Source organism: Papaver somniferum, chromosome 7 (genome assembly GCF_003573695.1).
Source record: "Papaver somniferum cultivar HN1 chromosome 7, ASM357369v1, whole genome shotgun sequence".
NCBI lineage: Eukaryota > Viridiplantae > Streptophyta > Magnoliopsida > Ranunculales > Papaveraceae > Papaver > Papaver somniferum.
The window spans coordinates 265,164,665-265,175,131 of NC_039364.1; the positions used below are offsets into that span (position 1 = coordinate 265,164,665).

Sequence of the window (10,467 nt, forward strand, 5' to 3'; positions counted from 1 at the left end):
CATCCACATGATTTTCATGTATCCTAAATACCATCTCTTGACTTTTTATTTGCACCCAACAATAAAATCACCTGATAACCAAACAAAAAAAACCTAATTTAGAGATGATATTTAATCTCCATCTTCCCCACCTCTGCAATCCATCATTATCTTCAACCGCCAAGTAAATATCAAGTTAAAATTATGCAACTTGCATTCATGGACTTAAAGGGAGCCCACGTTTTCAATGTAAGCAACATAGTCACAACTTCATATAAAACACTTGTACAGACCCTACATTAATGTAGTCTATTTCGAGAGATGACTTTTACAGTACCTGGCAGAACATTGAAATTGATTACCTTAATACAGGGGACACGCAATCCACTGGATAGGTTAATGACCCACAATGGCATTTACAAAGCGCTCATGAACAAAGCCTAATTGAATTAGAAGCAGGCAAATGTAAAGATTGAAGGTGATTGATGGACAATTGGCCATGTTAGAAACACTATCAGAAAAAATAGAAGAAAAAAAAGAACGACCAGTTCTTCAGGAATTAAAAACAAAAACTGAATGAACATCCATTATTGATGATGTAAATGACTTCTAAATTTTGGTCGCATAATGGATTTTTAATAGAGTTTTAATATAATTTTTTTGGATGTTTGATTCAGTTTTAATATTTGTCCCTAGATTTTCACTCATGTAATCTTCATAATAATGGTTTTTGAGTTGATCACCGATTAATTCGTATTCAAAATTTAGGGTTTTAAAGTTTCTAGTGGTTTTTCTTTTTTCGGTGAGGAAGAGGAAGATGAATAAAAACGATAATAATTATGGTCATAGTAGTTTGACTTTTATGGATGGTAAATAGAAAAATACGAAATGGAAAAGTAAATTATTTCTAGAAATTGTGAAAGGGATGGGAAATAGGAAAAGAGAGGGTAGGAAATAGGGAAAACGAAGAAAAAAAAAAGATCTGAATCAACATGGTTCTTTTCATTTCTCCTAGGTGTAAACAAAGTGTAAGAGAAAAGATGGTGTCGATTAAAGAAGCATTGGGTGTGAAAATAAAAATCATCGAATTTACGAACAATTTCTTGTGCAACTGTCAGTATCAAAATTCACAGACCTTATGAGAACACTCTCATTTCCCCTCGCCACTCCCATTTCATTAGCAGGCGCCCAAAATTCTCAGCTCTGAGATTTCCCTCTATTTTAATCGCGCATTTCATATGCAAGTCAGTGAATCTGGTTTACATTTGCGACGAATTTAACTCTTTTAGGGTAATCGAATTACAAGGTATGTTTTCGTCAGTTTTGGTCTCGATTTGGTTACATTTTTTGTTAGGTTTTGAGTGCTGATACTGAAGTTTACAGAGATTTTTCAGAAGTGTTAGTGAATTTTGTGTAAATTTGATCAGATCCGATTGTTCAATTTCTAGATTATTATTATTAGTATTTTTTTTTTTGTAGTAAGTTGATTCGTGTTTTGTTAGGTTTGATGATTGCTAGTCGAAGCGAACAATGTATGCCTATGGGTTCTGTGAAATTAGGGATTATTATGTTTGAGATCTGATCAGATTTTATTTTTCATGTTTTGATTTTGTAGATGGAGAAATCTTGTAGTTTGTTGATTCATTTCGACAAGGGAACGCCAGCGCTTGCTAATGAAATCAAAGAGTCATTAGAAGGAAGCGATGTTGTTGCAAAGGTTGAAGTGATGAATAAAGCAGTGATGTAATTACTAGTAACTGGTGAAACACTTCCTCAACAGAAACTGTTACTTCTTTATTTAGAAACTATTGATAAAACAGTTTTACCTGAGATGATCTTGATTTGTTAGAATTTAAGAAATAATCTTCAGCATCCAAATGAATACATGCATGGTGTTACACTTAGATTTCTTCGTTGTTTGAATGAGACTGAAATTATCTAGCCTCTGATCCCGTCTATATTGGTAAACTTGGAACATTGCCATCCTTTTATCAGAAGAAATGCAATTTTGGCAGTTATGTCGATTTATAACTGACCAAGCTCTTTCATCTGAGCAAGATCCCTCTGCGAAAAGAAATGCCTTTCTTATGTTGTTCACTTGTGCTCAAGAACGTGCAATTAGCATTCCTGAATGGGGAGAATTGCTTCAGATGGTTGTATTGGAATTGATCCGAACAGTTTGCAGAACTAATCGTGGAGAGAAGGGGAAATATAATTATTTCCTTGCTAAATGTTGTTAGATACGAATGTGCTGGAACCCTTGTTTCACTTTCATCTGCACCAACGGCTATCAGGGCTGCTGCCAACACCTACTGTCAACTTCTACAATCTTAGAGTGATAACAATGTTAAGCTTATTGTGCTTGATCGATTAAATGAGCTCAAAACTTCTCACAGGGAGATTATGGTTGATATGATCATGGATGTGCTTAGGGCACTTACAAGCCCTAATCTCGATATTCGAAGGAAGACACTTGACATTGCCCTTGAACTGCTAACTCCTCGAAACATTGATGAAGTTGTTCAAGCACTGAAGAAGGAAGTTGGGAAGACTCAGAGTACCGAGCTTTAGAAGAATGCAGAATACCGTCAAATGTTTGTTCAAGTTATTCATTCTTGTGCCATAAAATTCCCTGAAGTTGCCAGCACTGTGGTTCATTTATTGAGGGATTTCTTGGGTGATAGCAATGTTGCTTCAGCTATTGATGTGGTTGTTTTTGCACGCGAGGTTATTGAGACTAACCCTAAGCTTAGGGCACTTGCAAGCCCTAATCTCGATGTTCGAAGGAAGACAACTGACATTTCTCTTGAACTGATAACTCCTCGAAACATTGATGAAGTTGTTCAAGCACTGAAGAAGGAAGTTGTGAAGTCTCAGAGCACCAAGCTTGAGAAGAATGGAGAATACTGTCAAATGCTTGTTCAAGCTATTCATTTTTGTGCCATAAAATTCCCTGAAGTTGCCAGCACTGTGGTTCATTTATTGATGGATTTCTTGGGTGATAGCAATGTTGCTTCAGCTATTGATGTGGTTGTTTTTGCACGCGAGGTTATTGAGACCAACCCTAAGCTTAGGGTTGCAATTATAACTAGGCTCCTGGACACGTTCTGCCAGATACGTGCAGCACGTGTATGTTCGTTTGCCCTCTAGATCATTGGAGAGTACTGTCTCTCACTTTCTGAAGTTGAGAGTGGGCTTGCTACCATCAAACAATGTCTTGGGAACCTGCCTTTTTCACAGTGAATGAAGAAGGAGATAGAGCAGATACTTCAAAACCATCCCAGCAACTAAATTCCATCACTGTATCTTCTAGGAGACCCGCAATTCTTGCTGATGGTACCTATGCTACTCGGGCTGCTGCCTCAGAAACTGCCATATCTCCTTCTACTCTTGTTCAAGGATCATTGGCTTCTCCTGTCAATTTGAGGTCTTTAATTCTTACTGGTGACTTTTTCCTTGGAGCGGTCGTGGTTTGTACACTGACTTATTGAGATTGGAAGCGGTTCAACCATCTAAACCTGAAGTGAACGAAGCATCTTCTCAAGCTTTGTTGGTCATGGTTTCTATGCAACTTGGACATTCCTCCCTCCTTCACCCAACTGACAATGTTTCATATGATAAAATTGTTCTTTGCATAAGATTGCTCTGCAAGACCAGAGACGAGATAACGAAAGATATGGTTACAGTCACGCCGTGACAGTTTCGTCAAGATGCTTGCAGATAAGCAGTTCCGTGAAGCAGAAGAGATTAAAGCTAAGGCTCAGATTTCTCATGCACAACCTGATGATCTTATTGACTTCTACCACTTAAAGAGTAGGAAGGTAAGCCAACGCAGTTCTGATTCTCTTATATATGAAAGCATATCTTTATTCTGGAAGTGTAGATATATGTTACTGCATGATTATGTGGCTATTGATGTCATTATTTAAGTATAAGATAAGATAAGATATGATAACATGCTCTCATAAATTAGCAATTCCTATGATGCTGCTGTAGACACATATGTTAACATGTTCACATATTTAGAATGACTCACTGCCTTATGATGTCATTATTTGGATGGTATGCTTATGGTTGAGATGCCAACAAGCTAAACCTCATTTTTAGTTACCCTGTTTATGCTGAAGCATATGTTACAGTTCATCATTACGACATTGTACTTGACGTCATGGTGACCAATCGTACTTAATGACATACACATCGACATTATGGATTACATCTCTCCTGCTACATGTGCTGATGTTGCAATTAGAACTGTGGGCTGAGTTTGTAAATAAGGGTCCTGTTAACTTTGTATACCCGTATACATGTTAAGGTTCACTAAAAAGATAATTTTTTGCATTAGAAACAAGATTTGTTTGTTTTATTGCATTGAAAACAATAATTCTTTGCACCGGGAACAAGATTTCTGGTGAAAACACAGTTTCCAATGAAATAACAAATCTTGTTCCCGATGCAAAGAATTACTGTTTTCAATGCAATAAAATAAACATGTTTCCAATGCAAAAATTGTTTTCTTAGTGAACCTTAACATGTATACGGGCATACAAGTTAACAAGACCCTTCCCCTTAATTACTGGAAATTTGATGTTTACGTGGTTGTGCTGAAGAAGTAGTCTCCCTTTTGAGTTGGGTCTTACAATCATAAAAAATTTAATGACACCCACTTGTTCCAACTTAAAAACATCCACATTAGATTCGGGTATATAAAAAGGATAACCACATTTCTTGTGGATGACATCATTCCATGTTTCTCTCTTTCCTTTGTATCTTAGTTTTAAAGTTTGAGTACTATATCTTGTGTGTCCTCGATAACTATAAGTATTTAACATGTGTTGGGATAACTGTTATTTATATGCAATTTAGGTTGCTGTCAATCTTAAGGAGAGATTTTGTTGTTTTCAAATTGATTTTTATTTATTTTATGCCTGTGATTCTTGGCAGTAATTATAAAGAGATAGGGCTCTAGTGGGGCAATATAGAATTGAATCTCTTTGATTTTCTTGATTTAGAGATGAGGATAATATGAATTAGTTGCCATCTTTTGAATCATAGTAGTATACTCCCCAATGTAAATTGCTATCCCTATAAGCAATCATGTATGTAAATTTATGATTCAAAAGTATCTGTATCTTCTGATTGTCTATTCTTCTCTTTTATCATAGATTTCAGATTGATTTGATTTCCCACTATGATCGAGTCAAAACTACACTTGATATGAGCCTTTGTAAACATGTGGTGGTATACAAGGAATTAGATAGTCTATGAATGGAAGATAATTTGATAACACAATACTTACTAATTTTGTAAAGATTTTTGCTGAAATTTTGAGTTAAATGATTGTTGTTACGGTACAATATACTGATTGATTTTTGATAGGTACGGGATTTTTCTATGTCCCAAATTTGCTTTTATAGAGCTTCTTTTAGGGGCAGAAATTGTAGTTGTATAATCACTTTGAAAGGTGGCGGTGGATGCAAATTCATGAGTTGGTGACTATGGTTGAAAAGTGTGGGATTTTGGCCGGGAAATATTGCATTTATTGGGTTTATTGGGTGTGAAGGCTATGTATTATTCCTTTGCAGTTGTGTATACCAATGATGCAGAAATTGGAAACCAGTTGAGATTCGTATTTCAATTGGTAGCGGCTAGACAACCTTAGGCTTGTCTCTTGCGGGACGACCCGCTGGATTAGCCCTCAGTCAGTCTAGAATCTCTGTTTGCAAAATGATAGGCTCACTGTCCGCCTGACTTTGGGGTGTAATCATAGGCCAAAAACCTACCCTTTGCTAATCCCAGCTCTATGAGAGGAACTCATTAAAATTTTTACTCTTGATTTTGAAATTATTGGAAATTTTGGTTACAACTGACACCCGATCTTGTTTGGATGTTCAATTTAACTTCGTATTAAATTTTAAAAATAGAAAATCTAACTTGTTGAACCAGAAATTATTCAGTACAAGGCCTTTTGAACAAGTCCTTTGTGAATCTGTGATAAGGAAGGGACTTGCGGGGTCTAACTGAGTTTCAAGCCGTGGTTAGCTCACAAGTCCACAAACCTACTTTCATAAGGTGAAGGTAAGATTTTCTTTTTCAGCCCCCCTGGGTCCGTCCCTGGTTGTTATCGAAGACATGGTTTCTGAATTTTGGACCATGGATGCATCCAGGAAGGCTGAAAATAGAATTCTTTACGGACTAAATTTTTTAATTAATCCCAACATTCACATTAGGCTTGAAGGATGACCCGGGTTTGAGCCTCTACTCCCCCCATAGGTTGCCACTACTTGGGAGCTTTCTAGGTACCATCTGAAAGTATTGTATGTTGTTGGAATAGCTATTTATTGATAAATGTATGGCAAATTAGAATATAATCTGTTTACTTAAATTTTGGATTTGACTTAAAATAGAAGTTTAACTTTTCTGCCTTCCGTTTGGTATTAGATTTCTGTCATCGATAAAGCAAACCGGTTCATATTGGTACCATAGTTAGTTGTAAAATGACTATAGTGATATTTTGGTGTTCGTTAGGCTCCTTGAACTATTACATATGTGTCATTCAGCAATTTGTGTCTGTGGTGCATGACAAAGTTCATGATAGTCTGGTAATTATTGAATATCAAGTTCATGCTATTGCCAATAGAAGTGTCATCACTGTCATGTTTATGCAACGATTGACTCGTATGTTTCTCCTTTGTGCCATCCCTGGTTTTGTTGTTGCTCTGATTCTAGCAGGACAACACAGCCCGTGGTATCCAACCCACGGTAGGTCTAGCATTGTTTGGATTTTTAATTTAACCAATCTTGCTAGACTGACTGTGGGTTGGATCTCTCAGGGGGATGACGGGTGGGATACTCACTGTTTCTCTGGATACTTGTAAGGTGAGATCTTATAAAACCTAATGGGAGTAGAGCTAAACTTGCCGGTTGTCCCTTGTGATCCAGGGGTTGGACTTAAGTCCCAAAGCCACCCCTCCTAATCCTGGGATGGCGAGTCCGATTCTAGGATCAGCGTGGCGGGTTTTTGGGTCTGTCGGTCTCATCTCTGAGTCGCACCCTAGGATCAGTACGGGGCGAGTTTTTAGGTTTGTGGATCCCATTCCTGGTAAGTCTAGCCTTTTTTCTCTGGAAAATGGAAAATTCATTTCTGAATGCCTGAATAGTATTTTATGTTTGTGATTCTTGGCAGTGATTAAGAAGAGAGAGGGCTCTCGTGGGGCAACATAAAATTGAATCTCTTTGATTTCTCTCATTTTTTAATGCATTCCATTACTATTGGTCCTTCTTGTATGCGTTCTTTTAGTTTTCACTATATTATGGTGTTTTGGTTTGATGGACCTTCTTTGCACTTTTGTTGTTTGACTAATTAGTTCTCTTGGAATCCACTGTTTGACATTACCCATGGTGTTAGTTAATGCTTTAGGTAATAATTTTAACATGGAAGGGTTCGCTTTACACCCTTACTATTCTTGATATTTAGAAGCTTGATTTTGATGACATGCTTGTTGGTTTGCTTGTAGGTATGCTTTTACTCTCTTAAACTTCGATAACCTGTTTTTCTCCTTTGTGGTAAATTGCTTGACTTTCATCAATTTTAGATTCTAGGTATACTATACTCTCATAATTTTAGATTCGTATTTCCCCTTGGTGATAAAATGCTTGTTGATTTGCTTTTAGGACAAGCTTGTTAGAATCATAGAACTTTCTGTACTGTTCTTTGTTATTTTGGATTGTCTTCTTACTTCATTTGGCACCATGATTATACTCTCTTGGAACTGTCAGGGCATTGGTTCTAAACCAACTGAACCTCACCTGAACAAGGTGTGCCTAGCACATAAATCTGACATTGTCTTCGTTTCTGAATCTAGAGGCTACTTTCTCTGCGTGTAGCTTTGCCAATTCCTGCATAGTCTAACCTGTAGGACCTTCACATAAATCTGACATTGTCTTCATCTCTCTTAGATTTATTGATTTGAGGATTTGTGTGCCATCTTCTGGATTTCATGCCAACTATATTTCTTGGCAGAGATGAACCTTGAACACCTAAGGGAGGCGAAGAGGCCATTATGTGGCCGTGGATCATCTCAGGCCAAGGAATATAGGCTTGATATTTTAATTTTTTTTGTCAAATGCACCTTAGCTAATGCTACATGTCACATTTTTGGAATGCATTTCATTACTGTCGGTCTTTTTCATTTGGGCTGTTTTAGTTTTTTCAATAGAAAAATGCTAGCTTTAGTGCTTTACCATCGGCCGTGTCTCGAGATTCGTCCTCATGGGACCCATTTAACCCATAAGCCCGCCCTTGCTGGTCTTCAGACTGGGCTCCCGAGATTAGTTTCATCAATTATTCCCTCTTACTGGCTGCATGCCATTTTTTGTATCTTTTTGATCAATTAGATTAGTCTGCGACTGTTTGTGCACTGTTAAATTGTTTGCAGCTGTTGGTAACGTCTACTTGCAAAGCTGGTTCTTGGACTTCCAGTGATCTTCCCCCCTGTAAATCTGTAATCTATAAAGCAAATAGGTTTTCTTGGTATCAAGTCGGAAGATGATGCGACCGTTTGTGCTCTGGTACATTGTTTGCAGCTGTTGATTAAGTCTACTGCAAAGCTGGTTCTTGGACTTGCAGTGATCTTGTCCCCTGTAATATAAAGCAATTGTGTTTTCTTGGTATCAACTTTGTGTCGGAAGATGACTAAATGAGAATGCTTTGCCAAGCATCTTTGCATCATCACTCATGTTTTGGTCTTGGTGTAGCTCACCCTATATCCCTTGAATTGGCCCCCCTTTTTTAGCAATTAGACTAGCATTGATTATTCTTCTCCAATAATTCAGGTATACGAAGAGTTGGTACCGGAAAAAAATCCCGACAGACAACTGTTGGCAAGTAGTAGGTAGGGTGCGGCCCCTGCTAGTGTCTCCGTAGGGTTCCACAGGGCTGTCTAGCGGGTTGTTCTCGGGAGTAATTCTCGGTGTACGTGGAATTCTTGTTATTTCTCTATGTTAATACTATGTGGGCTGCATTACTGTCCTCACTTTTTGGATTATGGTGTTATGCTGTCGGAAAGGGGAATGGAAAAATCGATTGATGTAAGCTTGTCATGGAAAAAGAAGACTAGGAAAAGAAAGAATACCTCTTCAGATTCGGATAGCTCAGATTATGACCAGTAGCCTCTTGTGGACCTGTATTTTCACAAAATGATACGGCTTAAAACAATTTTCACTAGTACAAGCTCTGCTATTTGGACAAGCCGGGCACTAGACACAGCGATTAAACCAAAAAATACAGAATGAGAAATTCAATGTGAGAGTGACTTTGCGACCGTGGACAAGCAAATTTATAGACTAGGAGGCTGAAGTTCAGCCGTTTGGAGAGAAAAAAATCTCTTAACGGCTAAACATGTGCCTCGTATTTTATTTTTATAAAACTCCAATGGCCCCGCATAGAAGAGTTTAAAAAAAATAAAAAAAACTAGAAAATCTCTTAAAACAGCGAAACTTCAGCCGTTTTGTGTGAGTTTTGGGAAAGCGGCAGATCTTTAGCCTCCTAGTGAACACTGTTGGACACTCGTTCATCTGAGTGAGTATATGAATGATTTTGGGTGTATGGATGAGAGCTCTCATCCTACGGTAGCACCTAATTTGATCTATTGTGATCAAACTCTTTCAAATCCGATGAGGCTCTCACTCCATAGCCCTTGCTCTAAGGGACTCAATTATTCTGCTCTTTGTTCTTTGACAATTTCCAAAAAGTTCTGAAATCAATTTTAGCCAATCTTGTTTTTAATTAACTTTTTTGCACATTCCAAACAAGTCCACCATAAGACTCAATTAAAGTTCTCATATTTTCTTGTACATGATCAGAAAAGGCACTTGCGAGTATGAAGAAACAAATTGAGAGTGTTAACTGTGAATAATGTGGATGCCATATTACCCAAAAGATTCAGCTCCCTAGTCTGAAAGCCATGAGGGCCCCACATTCCTCGGTATTGATCTTTTTCTAATCCACTTCTATGTGAAAGTACTGTGCGGCTTCGTAAGTTCTCTTATGTTGAGCATTTTCGATTAAATTAATCACGGGTTTTCTTGTGGTTAATTTAATTGAGTTTTCTGGATACAAATTCATGTTTCATGTAATTTGTTAATGTCTAAATAAATCCTTCTTTTCTTGCAAAAGTATGGTCGCTCTTGTTGTTCTTTCGGGCTTATGGGGGGAGTTCTTAATTGAACTTGTGCTTAATTGTCAAATCTTTGTGGGGAATGCAGCTGTGGAATATTGTAAGAGTTTTCTTGTATCTTTATAAACTCCTTGATGAATACACTAAGTTTTGACTATGTGAAATCATCGAAACAAAGTTGATATGTTTTCTTTTAGTCATGAAGAATCTCTATGAGAATTTCATTATGATCCCACTAGTTTTCATACCTTTTCCAATTTATATTGACAAAAAAGGGGAGAATTAATGTGTAGTTCACACTACAAATACA

At 37.4% G+C, this 10,467-nt stretch overlaps 2 pseudogenes; both read left to right on the plus strand.

Moving 5' to 3' along the window:
- The first annotated feature begins 1,594 nt into the window (after window positions 1–1,594).
- Window positions 1,595–2,578, plus strand: LOC113300331 (annotated as a pseudogene).
- Window positions 2,537–8,710, plus strand: LOC113300330 (annotated as a pseudogene).
- The last annotated feature ends 1,757 nt before the right edge of the window (window positions 8,711–10,467 follow it).